This window comes from Cervus elaphus, chromosome 5 (genome assembly GCF_910594005.1).
Source record: "Cervus elaphus chromosome 5, mCerEla1.1, whole genome shotgun sequence".
Lineage (NCBI taxonomy): Eukaryota > Metazoa > Chordata > Mammalia > Artiodactyla > Cervidae > Cervus > Cervus elaphus.
In genome coordinates, this window is record NC_057819.1 from 53594530 (window position 1) to 53621565 (window position 27036).

At 40.9% G+C, this 27036-nt stretch overlaps 1 protein-coding gene and 1 pseudogene across 1 annotated transcript in view; both read right to left on the bottom strand.

The window, feature by feature from the left end:
• RNF150 (ring finger protein 150) overlaps positions 1-27036 on the bottom strand; it is a 263115-nt gene that overhangs the window by 185186 nt on the left and 50893 nt on the right. The gene's annotated exons all lie outside the window — the stretch shown is intronic.
• On the bottom strand, positions 2035-25802 carry LOC122695654 (annotated as a pseudogene).

Below are 27036 nucleotides of genomic sequence, written 5' to 3' on the forward strand. Positions count from 1 at the left end.
CTGGCAAGACCCCAACACACCACTCTAGGCATCCTTTCTGCCAACAAGACCAAAAATCCCTTTGCTCTGAAAGCAGGGAGCATGAAGACTCAGCTTCACTGTGCAGGCCATAATAACTCCAAATAATTCCAAGTGATTCCTCCTAATTAAACCTGACATCACCTACCCTTTGGTACAACTGAAATAGTTAACTTTAAGCAACAACAGGAAGCCACGGCAGTAATTCCATGAACCACCAGATGAAACAACTCTGTGCACAAAATCAAAGGTACATCTCATCAACAGATTGTGTACACATGACTGGTATTCTGATCTTGATATGCCAAATGAAGGTATTCCTATTAAGACGAATGAACATCTATTTTTCTACATATGGAAGAGGTGATCCTACTGGAAACTTTAATAACAGGCTTCTTATTATAAAATTACTACATATTCACTGTAAATGTTTGAGAAATATACAAAAGAGGAATAAAGGGAAAAAAAGAAGCAGAGGGAAGAGAAGGAGGAGGAAAACTCTTAACCTAACCATCCACAGACAATACTGTGAATAGTTTGGTGGCTTTTAAAAATTGAGAATATGACATACTTTCTGATTTTTAGTCTGCCTTTTCCCACAAGATATGCTGCTAACATATTCTGGTCAGTACATAATCCTTTCAAAGCTCTGAGAGCAACAGGAGACAACATTCTGCCCTTACACTGGATCTAGTGGTTCGTTCTGCTCTCTCCACTTTAAACCCAGCATCTTCCTCTGGCTAGTGTCTGCTCCACAGGTTCCATTTCTTCTGAGTTACCCTCTTTGTCACCAGAGCTCTCTTGGCCACCAACAAACCAGCCAGAGCACCACACATTTAGCCAAATAACTTATTCCTTAGCCTCCTCACCTGTATTCTATGACCCTTTGATCCTTTTCCGGATCAAACTTCAAACTTCAACATCAAACTTCAATGACTTGGGTTTTGCATCAGTTCCACAAAGTCTAAATATACAAGGTTTAAAAAGCTGACCGATCAATCATAAATGGAGAGGTCTACTGTTGATCTGTTTTAACCATATAGTCATATGTTTAAAACTTAACAAAATGTGCTTCATCAGAAGATTAATGGTTTTATCCCAAGGCCCAAATCCTGTAGTTCTTTTTTGAATTTGTCCTAGTTGCAGTTTGATATTCTCTGCAGTAATTTTTTCCTAAGGTAAAAGTTTCTGTTGAGGATCATCAACTATTCATTAAGAATTTCAGTTGAAATTTTAGATTTATCTGTATCAGCAAAGTAATTTGAAAAGCTGAGGTAATTTGCCTGGAAATCTGAGATTTAAGGAATCTGGCTATTTTGGGAAAGTTTACAAGTTAAAAAAACATCATCTTTTATCTGTGTATTCACATCTTAGAATGAAATACACAATTTTAGCATCTTTAGTGTTCATATTTTTGGTTTCTAGTATTCTCTGTCAATTCTTTTAGGTTTCAAAGAAGAAAAGTATTTGATGAAAATTAAAATTTTATGACAAAACTTATTTAATATTACAAAACTCTGAATATATGCTTTCTATGTGAAGAAGTAGCTGCATCTTAAGTGAGTTATTTGACTGTAAGATGACAAAAGAAATAATCTAGACATAAAATCTTATTGAAGCTTCTATTGTATTATACATTATTTCAAAACATATGATATCATACATTATTTCAAAACGTATGATATCATACATTATTTCAAAATATATGATATCATACATTTTTTTGAGTGATGTTGATATTTATTGACATCAATGCAAAACAAGCTAAGTTGCTATTTAACAAGAACAAATATTGGTGCAGTTTCCTTCCTGGAGAGGGTAGGCACTCAGCTCATGAGACCTAAGGTCAAACAAAGACTGGATTGTCAAGCACCAACTAAGTGTTAGACTTTACGAATATAAAAATTGCTAAAGGAAAAAAAAAAAAAAAAAAAAAAATTGCTAAAGGAAAAAGGAGATGTTTAAAAGAATTTTTTTTTACACTAATTTCACGTAAGTAAACAAAGAACTTAAGTGAAAGTGAAAGTCGCTCAGTCGTGTCCAACTCTTTATGACCCCATGGACTACATAATCCATGGAATTATCCAGGCCAGAATACTGGAGTGGGCAGTGGTTCCTAAACTAATCCTAAAACTTTAGGACATAAGATATCGACATGACATGACTATTTAAATTTCTGCAGAAGTGAAAATGTCTTATACCCTTCACTGTACTTGCATTACAACTACATGCTTCTTGCTTCTACACTACACAAAGTCAACAGTTATCAGCAACAATGACTGTAACTAGATCGGAACGAGACTTCACAGTGACTCTGCCCCATTGAAATTTAAGAAAATTCAATCCAGGATTAACAAAACCTTTTGATTTTAAAGCCAGTTCTTGTATCTTCTCGTGTCATACCTAAATAAGTCCTCTTGTGACATTTCTTGCCTGAAAACTACAATGCATGTTCTCTCCTCCTCAGCTTTGTCTGACACTTTAATTTGTAGGAACTGCATAAAAAATGATAATTGTACTTCCCATCTGAACCTGCTATCGGGTTCCTGCTTTGACGCAAAACATACTCCTTTGCAGTGTACCCCACCAGCATGGGGACCCCCTTTCTCTCTCTATATTCCCTTGCCCTGATGGCACTTCTGGATGGCTTAATTCGTGCTTTTTGGCTGCCTAGACAGTCAGGACACCTAAGGCGGTTTGGCCCTATCACTCCTCGCTTCCTTCTTTTCTATGGCTAGTATCACTTTCCTGCTTTTTTTCTGTGGCTGAATCTCCAGACTTGGTGCTGTTATCAGCGAGACAGAGTTGATTTCGGCTTCGAGCTCCTGGCTGGTAAAGCTGCATCGCCGGGCAATCCTTGTTTCTTATGCGATCTCTCTTAACCACTTCTTTCTTTCTTGTCAGTTTTTTTCTGAGCTGTCTACTGGCTCTGTACTTTCAGCTGCTTTCCTTTATCCTGAAGTGCTTCTTTCTCCCTCTTCATTTCTTCTTCCTCTCTCTTGCAAGCCTCCTCCGTCTCTTGGCGCTCCTCCTGCCTGCGGGGCTCTTCCTGCCACTTCAGCCTCCCTCTCCCTGCAGGATGCGCTCCTGGCCTTGTTCGTAATCCCGCTCCCTCTCCCCGCCCGTATTTTCTGCCACCCTCATCTTCAGGCCTCTTAGGCTTTCATCTTTAAATTCACCCTCAGAACTCCTGGGCAACGTACAACTCTGCCCACTGGCTCTTTCGTCACTCAGATTCTCTTTGTCCAATTTCTTGAGCTTTTCTCTTTTCTCCAATTCTTTTTCATCTCCTTTTTCTGGCTTCTTGAGCAGTCTGATCTTTGTTCATCCTTTAATTTGTCCCTTTCTGGAACTCTATCTTCTTTGGCTTTTCTATATCTTTCTGTTTTCGTTTCTCTTTCCACTTCCTCCTCTCTTCTCTTTGCCTTTTTCTACTTCTTGCCACCTCCTTTCTCCTCTCTTTTCTTCTCTCATCCTCTGCTTGTTTTTCAGGAAGCTCAAAAGTGGAGTTGTCTTTTTAGCTATTAGTTCTCTATTTTTTGCTTTTATTTCCTCTAGCAGTATCTCTGGAGTAGATGTCATTTTCTCTTTATCTGCAGCATAGCTCTCCAAAAGTTTTCTATATTCTGGATCATCATCGGTAGTCCAAACTTTAGTATTTCTTTTCTTAGTCTTCTTTTTTGCAGCTTTTTGAAAAGGTGCAAGTTCTATGATGGCAGGACCTTCCTGACCTTTATTGTCAAGGAATACATAACCATCAAAATGATCCCTGAACAAAATAATGTCCTCTTGGTTTTTAAACTTGAGGTATGCTCTTGCATACATATGAGGATATAGACTAGTATCATTAGAAAAAAACTCAAAATGATCATGCTCAGGCATAGGCTGAAGATGTTCCTGAAGCTGCTCTTGGTCAAAGTGGGCGGTAATCTCTGAATTACCACCTGGGGGAGTCAGGAGGGTTACTTGCTTCTCCTTAGGCCTGTCTTCCTTCTCTCCTTCACAGCCACAGCTTCACTCCTCATCACAGTAGCTCGGCCTAAACCAATATCATACATCACTTTGAAAAATTCTATAATTGAATTATAGAATTCAATAATTCTATGTTTTATTGAAAACACATTTATCTTCATGACAGAGAAAGCTGGCAATAAATCGCTATTATGTAAAATTTATTTTAGCTTAGGAGATTCTATGGATTACGATAGAACACTGTCCATAATTACTACGGTTACTATGGATAACTGTCAAATATGTAATAGATGAACCTAGAGAGGAATACAAATATGAAGAGTAAAATATTAGCAGGAGGTATGTGGGGCTTTTTGTCCTTACATTTGTGTTATCTGCTAACATAAATTATATCAAGATATAAGAAATACAAAGGGAAAACAATAGTGCTTCATTTCACCTCTCCCACACTGCTGCAGCATAGATGGACACTTACATAAGATCCCACAGAGATCTGCTGGACTAAATGTTCATCTTTTATGACTGCATGGAGGTTTCATTATTCTTTCCATACCATTTCAGAAAATAAATTTTGAGCTAGTGAGCCATCTGCTCACACCATGGGGATAAATAAAACACACTCCTGAAGGATGCTTAGAAAAAGGAATTCACTAAGTATTTCCTCATTTTATATGGTAGCAAATGAAATAAGTCTTCAAAATAATCAGACCAGTGGCATGAACTATTTTAAATTTAGCCAAGTATGATTCACAATAAACAAAATGCAATATGACTCTTCCAGAAGATGAGAGAAGTAAACACAACACACATTATTGAGAAAATGCCACTGTAAAGATAATCTGACTTGTCTTAGAGAAAATTAAGTACAGCGTACAAAATTTGATATGGCGTATCAGAGAAAAATGTCAATAAATTCTTACTATAGCTCCAAAGGAACGCTGGCAAATGTAGACTTACTTGGCCTAGACAGTACAGTGGCCACTACATGTGAAAAAATTCAAGAAATAACAGATTCATAAAAATATAACACAAAGTATTTTATAATATTTTAAATGAATCATTAGCTAGTCTGCTTATTATAGCATATTCCACCTATGTACAAAAGGATCTGCATTAAGCAGGTTCTACTTCAATTGATAAATAAATCAAATTTCAAAAGTAAAGAAAACGTCTCCCCAAAGTATGTAGAGATTTTAAAATTTATTGAAGCATTTAAGGGGCTCAGATAACTATGAGCTGCAGAACTGTTAAAAGCACACCAAATACTTTTATGAAATCAACCATAGCTGAGTTATCTTTTGATGTCTTAAGTTTGGAAGGTTTGGGAGACTTATTTTTATACTAGAGGAGAAAAACAAATTTTTAAAAGTGAACAAAGAAAATGGAATATATTATGCCCAAAGTAAAGTAAGAAATAAAAAGGAAATAAGAAAAACTGTAGTAAAATATTTGTTTTCAATGCATGGGATGATGAGTTTTCCTTTTGGGTTTTTGATGTGAAGCTGATATTGTTTTAACTTTCTTTGTATTATAAAAGAAACACACACACAAATTCACATGGTAAACATGTGTATCAAACACCTGGGGTGCAAAATCACCCATAACATCACACTTAGAAGCAGCACCTTTCAACAATATGGCATCCAGCCAGCTAACCTTGACCCTACACAGTCTTTAGATAGTTGAGATCCTATTGTGTAATCAATTTTGTTTTTTTTTTTACAGATAATGTTATATTTGTGTTTTAAAAATATTCATAAAGAATATGAATAACACTCATTCACAAATTTATACATAGAGGCATTGTATTAAATGAGTCATGAGCAAATTAGCTTATTTATAGTGTATTTTACTTACTTACAAAAGCATCTGAATTATATAGATGCTATCTCAATTGATATAAACCAAATTTTAAAACTGAACGAACCGCCTCCCAAAAGGACATAGATTTAAGTTCTACTCATGCACACAAAGTTTATTTAATCATTTCCCTTTCTGGCCTTACAGTTACGTGTATATGTGTTCAGTCACGTCTAACTCCTTGTGACCCCATGGACTGCAGCCAGCCAGGCTCCTCTGTCCATGGAATTTTCCAGGCAAGAATAATGGAACGGGTTGCCATTTCCTTTTCCAGGGGATCTTCCTGATCCAGGGATCGAATCTGCATCTCCTGCATTGCAGGTGGATTCTTTACTACTGAGGCACCTGAGAAGCCCAAATGAAGGCAAATAGGTCTGTACCTAATGCAAAGTTATTTCTTTATGATGGAGTCTCAAAAGTTAAATTTGTGAGGTAAATAATATACATTATTTTTAAAGTTCTAAATGAAAATAAGCAAACTGCTTTCCTGAGATTGTGCCACCTTCTATTTCCAGAAGTCACAGGTCAAAGTGGTGGTTTAGAGCTGACATTGTTTTTAGTTCTTCAAGAAGGACCTACCAAAACTGGGCTTATGCATAAAAACAAACTGATCACTTAAAACATGCCATTTCCTTCTCCAGAGGATCCTCCCGACCCAGGGATCCAATCCAGGTCTCCCCCATTGCAGGCAGACACTTTACCGTCTGAGCCACCCGGGGAGCCCTGAACACGCTACGGACAAGTTATTATGCTAGACTCCGAGAACACAAAAATAAATACGGTATTCTTTCCTTCACAGATTTTCCAGACCCTCACAATTTAGAACATGTATGCATTCCTGTGTGTGTGCACGTGTATGTTTGTGATGGCTGGGGTGCTGGGCTAACGACAGACACTGAGTAACCCAGAGTCACACGATTCATTTTACTCGACAGTTTCAGCTGTAGCCTTTCTTGCTTACTGAACTACAAAAAACATTTTATAATGAATCCATGGCAGAAAGTCCAAAGCAACCGATTGATGACTCCATAAACAGATTTAATCAAAGTTAAAAAGCAGATGGCCTCAATGAAACCAAACAACTTCAACATTTCTTTTTATTTTTTCTTTTTACTTTGTAAGCTCTACTTAATAATCATAAAATACATATTGAACATGTGCTGTGTGTCAGATACTATTCTAAGCACTTAGCATACTTTAACCAATTTAGAGCTGGCAATACCCCTATGAATTAAGAACCTATCAATTCCCTCCTTTTATATCTGAGAAAACCAAGGCCACATTGCTGGTAAGTGGCAGAGGTGGGATTTGAATCTTTGTGCACCAAATAAGGAAATGCACAGTAGGTGTGCTTACTACAAGGCAGAGACTCGGAAAACATTCACCAGTCCTGGCTATGTATGTTTCTGTTTTGGCCTACAGGCTGTGAATACTGTGAGGTCAAGGGTTATGACTAGAAGGTCTTTATGTGGCTTTCCTTCAATTAGTTACAATTAATAATTAGTTACAGTTCTATTATATTTACATAAAAAATACAAGGACACAAAAGACAAAACAAAAAGAAGTACGGTGGGGAGTAGACAGTCTTTTTCTCAAGGATTATTTGCCAAATTAAAGGCAAAGCAGAGGGACTTCCCTGGTGGTCCAGTGGTTAAGACTCTACACTTTCAATGCAGGGGGTGCCAGGTTGATCCCTAGTTGGGGAACTAATATTCTACATGCCTCATGGTGTGGCCAAAAAAAATTTGTTTTTAATTTTAAAAAAATGTGTTCAGTCACTCAGTCGTATCTGACTCTTTGCAACTGTAGCCCACCATGGGATTTTCCAGGCAAGAAAACTGGAGTGGACTGCCATTTCCTTCTCCGGGGCAGGGGGAGAAATATATATATATACATACATATACACATATGTATATGTATGTATATATATATACACACACACATACATATATATATTTAAATCAATATAGATAAGTGCTTATAAGATTTTTTTTCAAAAAAGGTTTAACGAAGATAAATGAATTCAGGGCAGAGGCTTTGACATTGTGATATGGCTTTATAAGCTACAGATTTAATAGCCTGACAGTTTTAAATAAGTTCTCTGTATATCACGGGGATCAATGTCTCCAAATCAACCTGCTTCTCTAGTTTCAGCATTCAATGAATGCACTTGGATTACTTTGACCTAAGGTGCTGGGGAAGCCACAGGCTTGACACTAATGTGAGAGGCAGAGACAGGGGGCAAAAATGCCAGAGAGAAATACACGACATAAAGGAATTCCTTGAGACTATCTATCTCTGAATGCTTCTGACCCCTCTCAAAATAGGAAAACACTATTTTAAAATATTGAAACACAAATAGTTCCTAGAATTGAGTATAGGAAAAAAACAACTCCCTGTTGGTAACATATTTCAAGGTTGCTATGCCAGTGGCTATTAGGTAACCAGTAAGAGATGCCTCCTAAAGAAAAGAGAACCCTCTTGCACTGTTGGTGGGAATGTAAATTGGTGCAGCCTCTATGGAGAACAATAAGGAGATTCCTTAAAAAACTATCATATGACCAAACAATTCCACTACTGGGCATATAACCTAAGGAAACCACAATTGAAAAAGACACATGTGTCCCAGTGTTCTTTGCAGCACTATTTACAATAGCTAGGACATGGAAGTACCCTATATGTCCACTGACAGATGAATGGATAAAGGAGTTGTGCTGCATATATACAATGGAATATTACTCGGCCATAAAAAGGAACACATCTGAATCGGTTCTAATGAGGTGGATGAACCTAGAGCCTATTATACAAAGTGAAGTAAGTCAGAAAGAGAAAAACAAACATCATATATTACCACATAGATATGGAGTCTAGAAAGACTGTACCATGAACCTATTTGCAGGGCAGCAATGGAGATGAAGGGCAATAGAGACTCGTGCACACTGCAGGGGAAGCAGAGAGTAGGACGAATTGAGAGAGTAGCCCTGAAACATGTACATTACCATCTGTACGATGGATAGCCGGTGGGAATTTGCTGCATGACTGCATGACACAGGGAGCTCAAACCTGGAGCTCTGTGCCAACTGAAAGGGGTGAGAGAGGATGGGAGGTGGGAGGGACACTCAAGAGGGAGGGGACATATGTCTTAATATACCTATGGCTGACTCATGTTGACATATGGCAGAAACCAATCCAACATTGTAAGGCAATTATCCTCCAATAAAAAATAAATTAATTAATAATAAAAAATAAAGAAGCAAAAGAAAGATTAAAACAAAAGATGCCTCCTAGGAACTTAAGACTCTGAGCTCCCAATGCAAAGGGGCCTGGGTTCAATCCCTGGTCATAGAACTAGATCCCACATGCTGCAACTACGAGTTCACATCCCACAACTAAAGATTCCGCATGCCACAACAAGGACCAAAGATCCCTCGTGCCACAACTAAGACCCAGAACAGCCAAAGAAGTAAGTATTTTTCTTTAAAAGAGATGCCTCCTCATGAAAGGCAAACTTTCAAAGGTAAGGGTGTACATGCTCTATGAAGAAATTCATTATAATTCACACTTAAGAAAGACCAAACTCAGCAATTTCATAATATTTCTCAAGAGGTCAAACATTGGAAAAACTGACCTTGATATCCTTAAGTCCACGGTGGTATAAGAGCAATATTCACTCCAACTGTCTATCAAACTCCAATTCTTTCAACACATATGCCCTCCGTCTAACTACACAAAGCCATGCAACTTACACAGATCTCCCAAATAGAGATGGCGTACAACTAGCATACCTATCTCTATCTGAATGTTGACATTGGCTGCAATCCAGTATCTTCATACAGTAACTTCAGAAAAGGCTTGCTTTTCTGAAGCTGTTCATGATGAAATAACACATTGCAGGCATTCTCTCTGCATGGGTAGTTTGATCTTCCCCATCTCTTCCTTGTGATTAACTTCTAAGCCTTCTCACTGCTATTTGATTCATCTGATCCAAGAGTGTTCAAGGAATGAATCAGCATGAACTTCCTCCTCCTACTGTTAAATTATTTCTCCTTATGACCCTTCTCCTCTGGATGTAGGAAGATTAGCACAAGGTGCAACTATTAAAGGCTATCATTTATTCAAGTGTGTGTGTAAAAATATTAATCCATTCCCCAGTAACCTGAGCACTCTACAAATTACACTATACATTTCAGAAATGGGTGTCTCCAAATCTGCAAGTCAGTTGATTCTTTGCAGCAATATCAATGTTTCCCTTCCAAGGAGAAGGCGTCAAAAGAGACCCTCAAATTGTGAACAAGAGAGTCAAGGGCAATTCAGACACTGAAGCCTAATCTAAAAAAGATACCAATGCCAACTTTATGGAACACTCTAGTTAATTTGCACTTCTAAAATGTTTTAGACATAAATACATCTTGATACTAAAACACTTATTCACATCAAGAACTCACATTAATTTTTTTTTATTTTAAATAAAGCATACTGTTCCAAAGCTTCCTAAGCAGAGGGTTAGAGCACCTTAAGTTAGCATTGGGCTATGACAGTCTGTGAAACCAAAAGGTGTCCATAGATTTTTACTTCCTGACAGGCAGGGTTGATGGCCCAACTCAGCCCTGAAGCAGCTATAGCAGGCAGACTGTCACCTCTCAGCTTCCCATAAAATTATGGAAGCAAAATCTCTAAAGGGCGGAAAGAGACAGCAAGGCGGCAGGGCATAACCTTTAAAAGAATGACGCAGCCCAAGGATATGACATAAACTGATTAGAACCAACAAGATCCAAGATGGTAGATGAGTCTTCTTTCACTGGACCCAGAGGGTCAGTATATGCTCGTTCTAACACATCCGCAAGCTAAATGACATACCACCAGTACCACGATCATAAAGGTCACAAAGTAGGCAGTGGACCAATTCCTGCAAATCCCCATCCCTTCCTCAAAACACTAATAACTGGAATATTCCTCCTATTCATTAGTCAATGAAATCACCCACCCCTATAAAAACTGACAACCTCATACCCTCATGCCTCTCTTGCCTTCCAAGATGGCCCACGCTGTCTATGGAGTGTGTTTCCTCCCTAAATAAACTTTCTCTAAGTTTAATAAATAAAAAAACAAAAAGTCTCTGTAATATGAATTCTATCTGAGTATTTTTACAAATTTTTGCAAAGCAGATCCTTCCCCAAAACATCAAAGACATACAAAGCCACAACACATAAATAATGTAGAATAGCTGGTTGGCTACTAATGTAAATTAGTGTAATAGTGAATTATTAATACTGAATAACCATTATGTACAACATGTTTTTAAATAACTTCAGATTAATTACTTGCAAATAGATCACTTGCTTAATTTAGTTTTCACATGTAATTAAAACATAAAATAATCTGTTGTTAGAATACAAATTGCTTATTATTTGTAAAACAACATATAATAGAGTGAAGTTGTCAATCTTTTTGTAGAAGTTTGAAGTCATCCTTAAGCTATTAGCTTTCTATCAAAATTTTTTTTTTTCCAGAGAGCAAACAGGTCAGTCCTATCAGAAGTACCACAAATAGATCAGCTTTATTCCAGCTCTTGCAATGAATTGACAGGTTACTTTCTGTTGCTGTTGTTCAGTTGCTAAGTCATTTCCAACTCTGTGACCCTATGAACTGCAGCACACAGGCTTCCCTGTCCTTCACTGTCTCCCAGAGTTTGCTCAAATTCATGTCATGTCAGTGATGTTATCTCTAATCATCTCATCCTTTGCTGTCCCCTTCTCCTCCTGCCCTCAATCTTTCCCAGCATCAGGGTCTTTTCCAATGAGTTGCTCTTCGTATCAGGTAGCCAAAGTATTGGAGCTTCAACTTCAGTATAAGTCCTTCCAATGAATATTCAGGGTTGATTTCCTTTAGGATTGACTAGTCTGATCTTCTTGCAGTCCGAGGGACTCTCAAGAGTCTTCTCCAGCACCACAATTCAAAAGCATCAATTCTTCAATGCTCAGCCTTCTTTATGGTCCAACTCTCACATCTGTGCCTGACTATTGGAAAAACCATAGCTTTGATTACATGGACCTTGGGCAGCAAAGTGATGTCTCTGCTTTTTAATATGTTGTCTAGGTTTGTAATAACTTTTCTTCCAAGGAGCAAGCATCTTTTAATTTCATGGCTGCAGTCACCATCTGCAGTGATTTGGGAGCCCCAGAAAATAAAATCTGTTACTGTTTCCACTTTTTCCTGATCCATTTGCCATGACGTGATGGGACCAAATGCCATGATCTTAGTTTTTGAATATTGAGTTTTAAGCCAGCTTTTTCACTCTCTTTCACTTTCATCAAGAGGCTTGCTGCCATTACAGTGGTATCATCTGCATATCTGAGGTTGTTGATATTTCTCTTGGCAATCTTGATTCCAGCTTGTGATTACATTAAAAAAAAAAAAAAACTCACAACATAGTGGCATATATTATATTGCCAATCCAGCCTGCATTTCTCATGATGTACTCTGCATATTTGCTGGATTCATTCAAAGTCTGTGACTCGGTATATTTTTATGGTAGAAATGATCTGACCAAGATTGTTCTTCTATGCAAGAATCAGAAAGTTCTAGACTAAGCATTTAGTGCCTCTTTTGACATGGTCAAAACCAGAGAGAGGGTTTGATTAAATTCAGGGCATATTGCCTCCCTGCTGTTGAAAAAAAATTCTTTAATCTTAATGATCTAGATTGGTTTTCAGGATCAATCAATATCATCACATAATTATTTGTTAAATGACTTGACTATAAATTACAAGAAGGTGATCTGTTAAAGCTTTCACTTTTGAGTCCCATTTTCAAGTTCAGAGAGAATAATCTCTCATAAAGGCTTTTTATGGTAAGATAGAAAATGTCTCTAAAAGCCCAGAGAAAAATTCAAATAAAAGAATTTTATACTACTCTAGGGATATAGGTAAAAATTAAGGATCTCTTTGGAAATATTCACATATAAGATACTTTCCTACTACAGGGATAGAGTCAAGATACAGTCTTCTAAATGAGCCAAATTGGTTTTTAATCACTCAGATTTTTATATGACAAGTTTTAGCACTGAGATCAAAACAAACCAAAAAGTATTAGTATTTCCAAGGCTCTTATTGGTGGACTTTGTCTTTTAAAAAATGGAATAAGAAAAGTGGGTGGTGGAATACAGTCAATAGTATTGTAATAAGTATGGGGCAGATGGTTACTAGACTTGCTGGACATTTCATAACGTATGCAAATGTCAAGCCACAACGTAGTACACCCGAAACTAACATCATGTTGTATGTCAGCTATATTTCAATTAAAAAAAGGAAAATTGTGTATCATTTCCAGTTTGTCTTAAGAGCTGAAGAACTCAAATACTTCTGCATTATCAACAAGAAGAAACGAAAAAGGAAGGAAGAAAATAAAGGAAGACAGTGAGAGAGGAAGTAAGTGGGGAGAGAAGGAAATTTCTTACTGGAAAAAGCAGAAAATATCTGACCTAAGAGTTTAATTAATTTAAAATATAGTTGCAATCTAAATATGTGGGGTTTCTGAGTGTGATAACATTCTCCCATGAAAATACAGCATGCTATGTCTCTTGAAAAGACATGTAATGGGAGGCCCAGGAAAAGTTTTATGGGTAACAGAGCCACCTATACACTTTTAGGAAATAGAGACATTTTAAAGGAAAGAGATAAGGATGGGAGCCTTGTTCTTTTGGAATAAAGGCTACTCACCAGTACTGAAATCTTGACAGCAACTGCATCTGTACAGTCCCAAAGCTATAGTGTCAGAGCTGACACTGTGAATCTGGGTAACATTTACTTGTTCTTCTTTATGGGAGATGAAAGTCAAATACAAATGGGAGATTCTGCCATGCTTTCAAGCAATTTCTAGGGGAATGAAAGTGAAAGTGTTAGTCACTCAGTTGTGTCCGACTCTTGGCGACCTCATGGACTGTAGCCTGTCAGGCTCCTCTGTCCATGGAATTCTCCAGGCAAGAATACTGGAATGGGTAGCCGTTTGCTTCTGCAGGGAATCTTCCCAACCCAGGGATCGAAGCCAGGTCTCCTGCATTGCAGGCAGAGTCTTTACCGTCAAAGCCACCATACTATCAAGCAACTTCTAGAGGAGGGCTATTTCAGTTCAACGTGCCTCTGAACCACCTAGGGGCCTTGTTAAACTGCAGATTCGGATTCAGTAGGTGCAGGGTCTGAGACTGTGCAGGGCAGCGTCTGCAGCATGAACTCACTGGAGCAGCCTAGGGCCTCAGCACAGAGGACCCTTATCAGCCACAACCACGCAAGTGTCACCAGAACTGTTGCAACAGGTAGAGTGTTTTATATGTTAAAAGGAACAGATAAATGTACTTTATATTATGATAGGATGAAATTCTTTCCTCCCCACTGACCACTTCTGGAAAACAGAAACTGTTTTATCAGAAACCTCAATAGTGGCTGAGGGCCTCTACAGAGATGTGACACATGGCCGTACATTAACAGAGATAGTACAGCCTGATGGAGATACTGTTTGTTTCTCTAGCAGTCTGTAGTTCAGGCATGCATGTTTTCAGTGGGACAAAAAGGAAACAAGAGTCACGTGTTTAAGATTTATGTGTATTAAGTTGCTTTTATGTAACAGTCTAACTGTATAACATCAAATATAACATCTGTCTCCTACCAAGTAGCATATTAAAAGGGCAATCACAAATATAACTGCATATAAAATCATTTTTGTACAAACATTTGAAGACTGTAAATTATAAAACAGACAGATATTAAAAGTACACATTTACCATCTTTGCCGCAAGCTAACATCAATTCTCTATCTGATTTTTATTCGATTTTTACTCAGTGCATCACCATGACCCATGAGCAGGACAGTCTCATATTCAGTCTGGCTCCTTTTTGCTGAATCATCTCTGAGTCACAGCCCCAAAGCAGAGAGTTTCAATACCTAAAACCAATGAATTTACATTGTTTTGAATCGCTCCACATTCTACACTGGAAATTTCTCCCTTAGGCTTCATATTTGTCAATGTCCTCCACAATGCTTGAGAGGTAAGTCATCACAGAGGACCGTCCACTCTAGTTTCATCATCTGCGATTCCTCAGGAATCAGGGTTTGGTATTGGTCACGTTGCCTGCTCAGCGGGGATGTTAGTCACAGCCGCTGTGGCAAAGCTAGGGACATGGGACACAGTAGAAGAGGAAGAAGAAGCAACTGAAATGGAAACAACTTTGGAAACGTAGGGAAACGGCCCCTCCAAGGCTGCAGCCAGTCTCTCAGCTTCTGGGGAATGGCCACGGAAGGCGGAAGTGACCATCCCAGAGACAGGAACGCAAGCGGGCGCTCTTGAGACCCGATGGGGCAGCACCGCCCGTGCTCTCCTCTGCTCCGATGGAAGACAAACATCTCAGGCACGCCTCATCCTCAGTGTAAAATGTTAGAGGACCAGCCTTTACCTGCACTCTGAGGTCCTTGTGCCTCAGCTTCTTAATTTTTATTTTTAATTTAATTTTTTAATTGGAGTATAATTGCTTTACAATGTTGTGTTACTTTCTGGCTGTACTACAAAGTGAATCAGCTCTATGTATACACATATCCCCTCTTTCTTGGACCCTCCCTCTCCCCCAGCCCCATCCCACTCCTCTAAGCCATTACAGAGCCATCACTGAGCTTCCTGTGTATACAGCAGGTTCCCACTAGCTTCTTAATTTTCATAACATAGCAGTAATCCCCACTCCCCACACCACCACTCCCAGATCATGGAGGATGCAGAATAAAATAACACGAATAAAAAGAGGAAAGAGAAAGGACTATATGATTCAACATAATTATTATTATTCACAATGCTTCTCTTTTTTAAACACATCACCTGCATAGCTACATGGATCCAAGGAGCAAATTGACATGTGGTACTCAGTGAAAAAGCCTGGGGAAAAATGGCAGAAAGGTCTAAATTTTAAATTTGAATTCCAGGCAATTCTTGTTTTGTCTGACAAGCCAGGCCTCCATGGAAGGCCTTATAACTCAACTACAATCTGAGCTCCATGGAAGACCGGAGATGCAGGTAAAACGGAAGCTTTAGCAAAGACATGATGGATGAATAGGGTTGTCCAGGCTAAGAGAGGGTGGGGGAGGGGTTCTGGGAAAGAACTAGAGGCTGGGTGGGGCGTGACAGAGCATTCAACTCAGACCCGGGAGCAGACCCTGGTGAGGATCCGGAAGTGGACAATTATTTCTGGATCGTCCCCATCCTGGAATTCTGGAGCAAGCAGAAGAATCTGGTAGCTTGAAGGCAGTGAAAGAAGGCATAGCCAACACAGGGGGACCATGTGATTACTGATCGTGAACTCTGAGAATATATTAATTTAAAAATAATACCCAATGAATACAATCTGTTAGGAAGTGGCTGATATTAAGCAACACCTTTCAAGCAGAGAACTGGGTTCTGGCACACGCACATCACAGTCACAGTGACTGGCACACAAGTCTGGCCTAGCCGGTTGTGTGGCGTGACCTCGGACTATTGACAAGAGCGGGCAGGTGTGCCCAGCAACCAGAAAGAGGGGAATCCTGACCATCAGAATGTGAACGGGTGACTCCAGGACTATTCTTGATGGCAGGCTAGATGCCTCTATGGGTTGGGGTTATGTTTGAAAAACAGAAACCACTCTGAGTATGTCAAACAAAGGAAACTGGTTCACCAGGGAAAGCTGAAAAGCAAACAGGGGAGTTTGAGGCAACCTAGAGATTAGCCTGCACAGGAAATTCTACCCCTCTTGGGACTGGAGGAGCAAAAAGAATGAGTGTGTTCCTAAGGCCCAGAGGCTGGGGCTGGCCTGCGGGACCCAGAACCAGAGTAAGGCTGCCCAGTGGAAGGGAACCAAGAAATGGGCTCAGCACTCCAGACCTTCCACCCAAAATGAATGAGAGAGAGAAATATCCGGGCTTCTCCTGCTCCTGCTCATTATATCAGCACTTACTGTTGCCAAACCTTCCAACCAACCTGCTGGCAGGGGAACCTGGAATGCTCTCTGGGATATAGGGAAGGGCAAGGAACGCTAGCCAGCAGATGACGGAGACTAAGACTTTAGCTCCCCTGGAGAAGGAAATGGCAACCCACTCCAGCATTTTTGCCTGGGAAATCCCATGGACAGAAGAACTTGGTGAGCTACACTCCATGGGGTTGCAAGAGTTGGATAGGACTTAGTGACTAAACCACCACCACTCGCAAGAATTTAACTCATAGGGTTATCCTATTAGTTAACCCCTTGCACTGATCTTACACCAAACAACCTTCCAAATACCATTTGTTCAGTGAAGTGAAGTGAAGCGAAAGTCGCTCAGTTGTGTCCGACTCTTTGCAACCCTATGGACTGTACAGTCCCTGGAATTCTCCAGGCCAGAATACTGGAGTGGGTAGCCTTTTCCTTCTCCAGGAGATCTTCCCAACCCAGGGATCAAACCCAGGTCTCCTGCATTATGGGCAGATTCTTTACCAGCTGAGCCACAAGGGAAGCCCGGGAATACTGGAATGGGTAGCCTATCCCTTCTCCAGGGGATCTTCCCCACCCAGGAATCAAGCCAGGGTCTCCTGCATTGCAGGCAGATTCTTTACCAACTGAGCTATGAAGGAAGTGAATAGAGACTATTCACCAATCAGCAAATTAAGTATTTTGTTTCGCTTGGCAGCGAAATTTCTGACTGTAAATTAACAAACAGGAACTGCTGGCCATGAGTTTTATTACTGCAATTCAATCTCTCTGAATGAAAATCACGACCCAGGTCCTAAAAGTGGAATCTGGACAAAGGTTGCACAAGTAAGGGTAGCCTTGGTTCCAGGGCTGACTCTAGAGTAAGGGGGTGGAGGGCAGACTCTTTTGGAGAGTCAGAAGGTAAGTATTTTAGGCTCCATGGGCTGTACAATCTGTTGCATAGACTACCTACGAGGTTACTCTGCAATATAAGGAGAAAGCAGCTCTCAACAACGTTTACACAAATGAGTGTGACTGTGTTCCAACAGAACTTTAGATATGAAGAAGAGTCGTGGGCTGGATTTGGCTGTCAAACTGGGCCACAGTCTGCTGACTCCTGACCCAGACCAATGTTAACCAAGTAGAGGAAGTCCATTTTGAAGTAATTCTCAAAATGAAGCAATAATAAGTAGCTAACAACTTGAGGGTACAGCTGATATACATTGCTATTTACTAACTGGAATTATACCCTTTAATCTCAATTTAATAAAAGGTTCAAGTTTTATTATATTTTCCCTGAATTTCTCCTTTATATTACAGATCACTCAGAAAATCTCTTCATATTGCCTCAGAGCAATTTTTATATTCGTGATGACTTTTGACTTACTGCTTTTCTATATAATTTGAGTTGCATGTAATTGCAATAGGACTTTAAAGAATTTTCCATTGAGATTTTAAAAATATTTTCATTCCTGGTACTTAAAAACTATGCCATCATCCGTTTTTTTCTCTTTATGTAACATGTGGCGGGAAAATCTTTAGCATAAGAACGTTTTCTTTCAAAAAAAAAATTTTTCTAGATCTGACTGAAAAATGATGATACTATCCACTCAGTTGTTTTCAGAAAAATGTGTAACAATAGAATATCTATTAAAAGGTTACATAACTTTTTATAAAATTGCAAATAGGAACAACTTTTTAAAGATTTTTTTTTTTGAAGTCTTCTAAAATTGCACAGGGCTTCCCTGGTGGCTCAGTGGTAAAGAAACCAACAGCCAGACAATGCAGGAGACAATGCCTGGGTGTGGAAGATCCCCTGGAGAGGGAAACGGCAACCCACTCCAGTATTCTTACCTGGAAGCTTCCATGGCCAGAGGAGACTGGAGGGCTACAGTCCATGAGTTGCAAAAGAGTCAGACAAGACTTAGCGACTAAACAACAACAACAACAAAATTGCACAACATAAGCTGACAGGCATAGGTTAAATCATTTCCAGTCCTTTCTAGATTTTGCAAACTTAGCTCTAATGCCTTCTGCTGTCTGCCATTTGCTCCAAGTTGATTTCTTCTCTGTAGCAGTCTTTAGTTAGGCCTACTTCCCATTTCTATATTAAAACTGCTTTAAAAAAAAGTATCAGTGATACTCAGCTTTTCTTTGCATTTTCTCTTAAGATAAAAGCTCGCTCTCTCTTCCTTGACCGAGAGCACAAGATGAGGCCACAGATTCTAAGACACAAGCTAATCTGATTCGACTTAACCGGTCACTCTCACTCGGGGTTTGGCTCCTTACCGTCACAGCATGTGTTTTTTTCTGTCGAGGTTTCACACTGGTCTTTCCATTCTTCACATATTCATCTCCTTATGAGATTTATCAGCACCTTCATGTGGGTAGGCCCTGACTCTCTGTTCCTGAATTCGCTTACACATCAACTTCTCATCAAATTGGCATCGGCTGGCCCTCTTGAGAGTCTTCCCTTTGCAGTGGTAAAGAACCCGCCTGCGATGCAGGAGTCACAGGAGACACAGGTTCAATCCCTGGGTCAGGAAGATCCCCTGGAGGAGGCCATGGCAACCCACTCCAGTATTCTTGCCATGGGAGAATCCCATGAACAGAGAAGCCTGATGGGCTACAGTCCATGGGGTCACAAAGAGTCGGACACGACTGAAGCGACTTGCACGCCCCCATGCACGCACGGCCCCCTTGAGATCTTTACTTCCAAGTCTCTGATTAAAAGGGAAAACACTGCCCGTAAGACACAAATATCATTCCCTCTAAAATTCCAGATGATAAACACCACATGAAGTTCTTGACAATTTCAATTTTGCTTATGTTTAAATATTTAATACAGTCACATGGCAGTAAGTGTCACTTTCTTCCCTTGGTCAAAATGACTCCATTTGGAGGAGGAGAGTTAATTCTATCACCACTCCAGTCATGTGATATCAATGGAATTGCTACTTTCGCCTTCCACAGCCCCAGGTGTAGGTCTAAGGAGTACAGTGTGAGAGACAGCAAGCAGCCTAGGGCCTTGGAAGAGTTGCCTGGCTGAGGGCTGTGTGCTCTTTAGCTGCACCTGTTATACTTCCTTCTGACTACACTGGGAGAGAAGAGGGAAGAAAGGGATGGAAATCAGCGAGCTACGCCAGTTCAAAACAAGAGAGCCTCAAGAGAAAACACAGGCCCACACAACAACCGGTATGTGAAGGTTTATGCGGCTTTATTTATAATCACCCCGATTCAGAGATCCTCAGTGGTGAATCAACACACACGCTGTGGCACATCAACAGAGAAGATGCTACCCAGGAGCCAACTACTGATACACACGAAGTGAAAGTGAAAGACGCGCAGTCGTGTCCGACTCTTTGCAACCCCATGGACTATACAGTCCACGGAATTCTCCAGGCCAGAATACTGGAGTGGGTAGCCTTTCCCTTCTCCAGGGGATCTTCCCAATCCAGGGGTTGAACCCAGGTCTCCCACATTGCAGGTGGATTCTTTACCAGCTGAGCCACCAAGAAAGCCCAAGAATACTGGAGTGGGTAGCCTATCCCTTCTCCAGCAGATCTTCCCAACCCAGGAATTGAATCAGGGTCTCCTGCATTGTAGGTGGATTCTTTACCAGCTGAGCTACCAGGGAAGCCCACTGATACACACAGTGATAGGGATAAATCTCAAATGCTATCTTTTCGGTAGAAGAAGTTAGATGTAAAAGGCCAAAGACTGTATGATCCCATTCATAGAGTGTCCTGTAAAAGGCCAAACTATGGGGATGGCCCTGGCTGTCAGGGAATGTTGGTACGGGGAAGATCTGACTATGAAGCGGCAGCACGAGCGTGTTTTAGGAGGAGATGGGACGCTCTTGTATCTTGATTGCGGTGGTGGTACATGACCCTTATCAAAACTCATTTGCTGTTGTTTAGTCTCTAAGTAGTGTCCAACTCTTTGTGGACATGTAGTCTCCCATGGACTGTAGTCTGCCAAGCTCCTACGTCCGTGGAAGTTTCCAGACAAGAATATTGGAGTGGGTTGCCATTTCCTTCTCTGGGAATCTTCCAACCCAGAGACCGAACCCATGTCTCCTGCATTTCAGGCGGATTCTTTACCACTGAGCCACCAGGGGTCAAAACTAATACAACTGTAAAAAATAATAATAATAAGTGAATTTTATTTACTATATGCAATTTAAAAATAAATGTTAAAAATGAAACCAAGATGCGACTCCCCAGGCGGTGGTTAAGACTCTGTGTTTCCACTTCAGAGGGCACAGGTTGGACCCCTGGTTGGGGAACTAAGATCCTACATGCCATGTGCCTTGGCCAAAAACAAAAAGAAAGAAGTATTTCAAAAAAAACAAAAGTAAAATCAAGATAGGGGAGAGCCTCCTGGGTATGGAAGCAAGAACAGAGACTAAAGATTAAATCCCACCACTGTTTAATTAACAACCTGGGGAAGAGTCTCGTCTTCTTTTCCTTAAGTTTCCCCTCCCTGGTGCAGTGTGAGTGGTCAGGTGGTGTTCTCGCCGTGGGTCAGGAGGATCTGTGCTTGCAGACACTCTGTTCACTCTGGCCCTGCCTGATTCTCTGACCACCGAGGCTAAGTCATTTCGTCTCATCTAATTTGATGGAGACTGATTTTTTCTTGCAGCAGCTTGAAAACAAAACAAACAAAACCCCAGCAGCTGTTGCCTGCATCTATCTCTGAGATTTTCATCAGGGCCAAGAGAGTCTCTTTTTTCCTTCTTGAAACCCAAGTGTCCCAGGGGAAGCACACAGTCTGCTCACAATTTTTTATAAAGTGTAATCACGCTCTGAAACTGAGAAGGCCACACAAATGGCATAAATCGGTTCTCTGGGAATTTATGCTGCTCCAAAATGAAACTCAACGCTAGTGTCAGATCCTGTGCTTGACCATTCCCTGAGGCCTGAAGGGGCTGTCCTCGGCCAACATGGACTTCGATGAATAAAGGAAACAAGTATCCATATTTTCCCCTCTGGAATCTCAGAAGGTCTTCTGGAGTTTGAAAAGATACATTTGGAGGGAAGGGCCTCCATCTTATAAACTTCACTGCTTTGCAAGGGGAATGATTTCGCTTTATCCCATATTTCACTATTACCAGGCCTGCTTTCAAAAGCAGAGGAGATTATGTCTATAGTTTTACAAGGAGTTTAAGATGAGAGGTAAGTTCCTAAAAACTCTCTTCCATTTCAAATGCAAAATATCTCTGTACAACTCTGGAGATGGCACAGGGTTAGATTGTTCTTTTTAATGAAGAGTTATTTTGTTTCATCATTTTTATCAGTTGTCAGGTTCTAATAGAGATGATTTGTTAACAGATGTGCCTAATTCGTTGTAAAACATGATAAAGGGTATTTGGTTGCCGTGAGGCATTCTTAGTGTGGAGACTGTTTGGAGAGGTCAACTCTTGGCTAAAATATTGGCTGTCTGCTCTGTTGTATTCAACACATCCTATTCTGTTTTCAGTGATCTTAAAATGAAGCCTTGCTTTATTCTGGAAAAAACACTAGGCCAACAAACCCCTAAGAAAGTCAAATGGCTGCTTTGATATCTTTTCCCCTTCTTACTTCCACATTTCATTTTCATTCTTTGAGGAGCATATAAGCGATCAATTGCTAGAGACCCTTCCCACCCCTGCCCCTCCCCCCACCCCGGGCGGGGGAGGGGGGGCCAAATTCCATTTCCACCACTTAATAGTCCTATGAACTTGGGCAAGTTACCTAACCTTGCTGGGTTTCAATTTCCTCATTTGAAAAATAGGGATGGTCAATAAGAGTATTCATGAGGAAGGATCATTGCTTCTCCCGCACTGCCACAAAAAGAAGAGTTATATAAAGTAGTTAGAACAGTGCTTGGCACAGAGTAGGTTCTATAAAAGTATAAGCAGCTGTTGTTGTTATCAGGGCAACATCTGGTGAACACCACATATAGTAGTATAATGAGAATGATTTGGCAGGTCAGGGAGAAATGACCTTAAATTATACCCCTGTATAGGAATCTAGGAAGACATATCTTCAGGGCAACCTTCAGGGCAACACTGGAGACAGAGACAAAGAGAACAGATTTATGAATGTGGTGTGGGGGAGGAAGGAGAGGGTGGGATCTACGGAGAGAGTAACAGAGACACATATACACTACCATATGTAAAATAGATAGCCAATGGGAATTTGCTGGATGACTCAGGGAACTCAGATTGGGGCTCTGTAACAACCTAGAGGGGTGGGATGGGGTGGGAGGCAGATTCAAGAGGGAGGGGACATAGGTATACCTATGGCTGATTCCTACTGATGTTGGGCAGAAACCAACCCAATATTGTAGAGGAATTATCCTTCAATTAAAAATAAATAAATTTTAATAAATAAATAAATAAATAAATTTAATTCTACCATGTATTACCTTCATGTCCCCTGAGCCCCGGTTTCCTCATCTGTAAATGGGGCTAATGCCTCCTAACAGGACTGCTATATACAGATTTAATGCCTAGCGTTTAGCTAGCATCCTGCTGCTGTATGGTAGTATTCAGCACTGTAGGCTCTGGACCCTTACGTCTGTGAGACTTTGGGCAAATTAACCTCCTGGATATTCAGTTTCTTCTTAAGTAAATGGCAATAAATGTATTACTGAGTTCATAGCACTGATGTGATGACTGTATGAAATAAGGCCCATAAAGCATTTTGTTGTGGTGGTTTAGTTGCTAAGTTATGTCTGACTCTCTTGCAACCCCATCAACTGGAGCTTGCCAGGCTCCATCCATGGAATTCTCCAAGCAAGAATCCTGGAGTGAGTAGCCATTCCTGTCTCCACGGAATCTTCCCAACCCAGGTATTAAACCCGTGTCTCCTGCACTGGCAGGCAGGTTCTTGACCACTGAGCCCCTGGGAAGCCCCAGGGTAAACACACAATCGCCCAAACAGCAGGGCCTCTCTGTCGATTTTACCCATATAAAATATGCTTTGTTAAAGTCTCTCTCCTGAGCCTCAGGCCTCTTGCGTGTCATAGGGCAGCACTTACCTCTGAGGAGGGCTCTCAGCCGGGCTTTCAGCCCTGTCACCCGGCTTCTCCCTTTCTCTCCCCCGCCTCACACTTACCCTCAGAAGCAATTACACTCCAGCCTACCTGGAGAGAATCTTCTGGCTTCTCTGGGATATTGGCCACACCTTCCAAAATGAAGCAAAAATCTGGGAACTGTCTGAAAACTGACATTGGTGCACGCATCTCATTTGAACAGATTAGGTCCTATAGTAGCTTTTGACTCTAGATTTTGTGCACTGATCATTGGTCAGACTGCTCAGACAATTCATCAAGTCTGCTTTGAACCATTTTTAGACACCCTAAATGCCAAAATTCTTAATGACTATTTCTATTGGGATAAATGGATACTATCTCCTTTTACCACGCACAATACGTAGCCTCAAGTGCAGGGAGAAACATCCCAGAATCCCATCTATTTTTTACTATCATAAAGCATGGTCAGGTCTCATGATTGTTTAAAATTATAAGACAGTCCCTCCTTTCAGAGAGCCAGAATACTGGAAAAAATATTCCTAATTTTAAAAGACATGTGCCTGTGTGCTAAATTGCTTCAGTTGTGTCCAACTCCACGGACTGCAGCCCGCCAGGCTCCTCTGTCCAACAGTATTATCCAGGCAAGAATACTGGAGGGGGTTGCCATGCCCTCTTCCAGGGGATCTCACCACAAAAAAGGAAGAATGGGAGGGAGGGAGGAAGAAAAAGTACTTCTTTGGAAAACACCCCTCCCAGTGAAGCCAGATTAGTTGGCTTCAACAGGGAGAGTAACCCATAGCAGCACATTAAGTCTCTCCATACTCTGTCATGAAGTCCTGCTACCTCTTTCAGTAACCTCTGAAATCTCTCTTTTCCCTATTCCTCTACTGCTAACATTCTCGACCCATGTCATTACTAGTTAGCTTCTGCTGCAAAAGACACATATAAAGCAAAACCTCTAATTCACCATCAAATCTGAAATCACCTATCTGGATTCTGACTACCTTCCTATCTTCACCCCATCCAGGACTAGCTGCTATCATCCATTTAAGTTTTCCTTTCTCATTGTCAAAATATGTCACTGGGACCACTTAAAACACACTTTCTAATTTCTTAATTAGCTTCATTTGATATTCTTTACTCATTTCAGGTATGTCGCCTTTTCATAACGTCTCCCAAGAAATGTTATATTCTATGAAATAGCAACTACTTATCTGAAATTGTGGATGCGTCTTTTTCCCCCAGGTTTCTTCCTCGAAATGGATTATATTTGTGAGGGAAAGGGCAAGGGGACAAAGCATCAGCTGTTACAATCTAAGCTTAGCTCTGTGGAGGGCTTTAGCTGTAGTCCTCCAGACAGGCTGACCCTGATTGTGATGGGAGAGAGAGGGATACAGGGTCCATGCGTGCCCAGCAGGGGGAAGTGGACTCCGGGAGAAGGAGCAGGGAGGCTGGCGCAGGAGGTCATCAGGAACCTCTAAGAGGGCAGGGGGCGCCGCCACGGGTGGAACAGTCCCCAGGCTACCTACGAGAGGTGTGATTACCAACTGAGATCTGTTCATCTGACTGTGGGACCTCCGCGTTGACAACCACAACCACACTGAACCACTGAGCAACAGCCGCATGCTTAGTCGCTCAGGCGTGTCCGACTCTGTGACCCCACGGACTGCAGCCCGCCAGGCTCCTCCGTCCGTGGGGGATTCTCCAGGCAAGAGTACTGGAGTGGGTTGCCACGCCCTCCTTCAGGGGATCTTCCCCACCCAGGGATTGAATCCAAGTCTCCTGCGTTGCTGGCAGATTCTTCACTGTCTGAACCAGCAGGGAAGCCCACGGGATTTCTAAAACATTACCCCTGGGGAAGTGGCCATCCCGACTCACAGGACTGCCACACAGCCCTAAGTCTCAACCAGCTGGATCACTTGCGGCTCGGGCTACCGCCTTGACGACTATCAGCCCCGAGGACACACACATGGTCGAGTGCAAGTAGCCAGTACTGCTGGAACACTCAAAGACTAGAAACGCAGGTCTAGGCTAAGGGCATGTCAGCATTTGGGGAGTTCTACTTTACAAACAGCTCTATCAGTCATGAAAACACATGCTGTGTAGATGTCAGCTGAGCTGTTATTTTGAGCAGGGTAAATTTTCTCTGCTTTCTTTCTGCGTCTTCTCTGAGCTCCCTTCTTAACTTCATCTGCCAAGCAGCTCATTCTAAGCAAAAGGCATCGGAGAGAAGGGAACGGTTCTTTTGTCTACGGTTCTTTTGTCTATTGATAGACAGTTGGAAACATTATGAGACAAAAGGAAGAAACCTGTGTGTGTGTGCTCAGTCACTCCGTTGTGTCCAACTCTTTGTGAACGCATGGACTATAGGACATCAGGCTCCTCTGTCCATGGGATTCTCCAGGCAAGAATACTGGAGTAGGTTACCATTCCCTTCTCCAGGGGATCTTCCCAACCCAGGAGTTGAACCTGGGTCTCCTGCATTGCACGCAGATTCTTTAGTGTCTGAGTCACCAGAAAAGACCAAAAGGAAACCTATGCTGCCCCAATGGAAGCACCTGAAGATCTTTTGCTTCGATTGGACAGAGATAAGAAAAGAGCCTTGTCAATCAGATCCTAGCACTAGAGGGATTTTTTTGTTTCATATTTAGAAACTTCAGATTCATGAGACTTCTCTACTAGAGGAGTTGATTTTTTAATCTTTCAAATTTTACTAGGAAAAAACCACCTAAAAGCATAGTGTAGAAAATTAAGCAAAATAAAAAAAGTCTGTGAGGTTCAAGACTTTTTAGAATAAAGTAAGAATTCAATTATTCTCTCTTTCTCTCTGTATGAGACAAAGAGGGTGAGGGGGAGGAGGGAGAGAGAGAGGGAATATGAACCTAAATTTAGAGAATAGATTGTGTTTTCTAAAACTGATTGTTCCTTTAGAGACAGGCAATCTTTATGTGAGTATAAAGAACCACTTAAATTGATTTCTCCACTAATATTTGCATTCGGTCCCACTCAGTATCAATGGAATTGAAAAGTTTTTGGTTTTCTTTTAGATTTCTACCCCCTTTGGAGAATTCTGCTTAATTTCAAAACTGTCAACTGTTCCACTTGTGCCCCAGGGTTCTTCAAACTTCATGGTCATTCTGTATTCACTAGTCTTTCACGGTCAACATGTAATTCTGTGTTTATACCAAAGAAAGTGAATGCCATT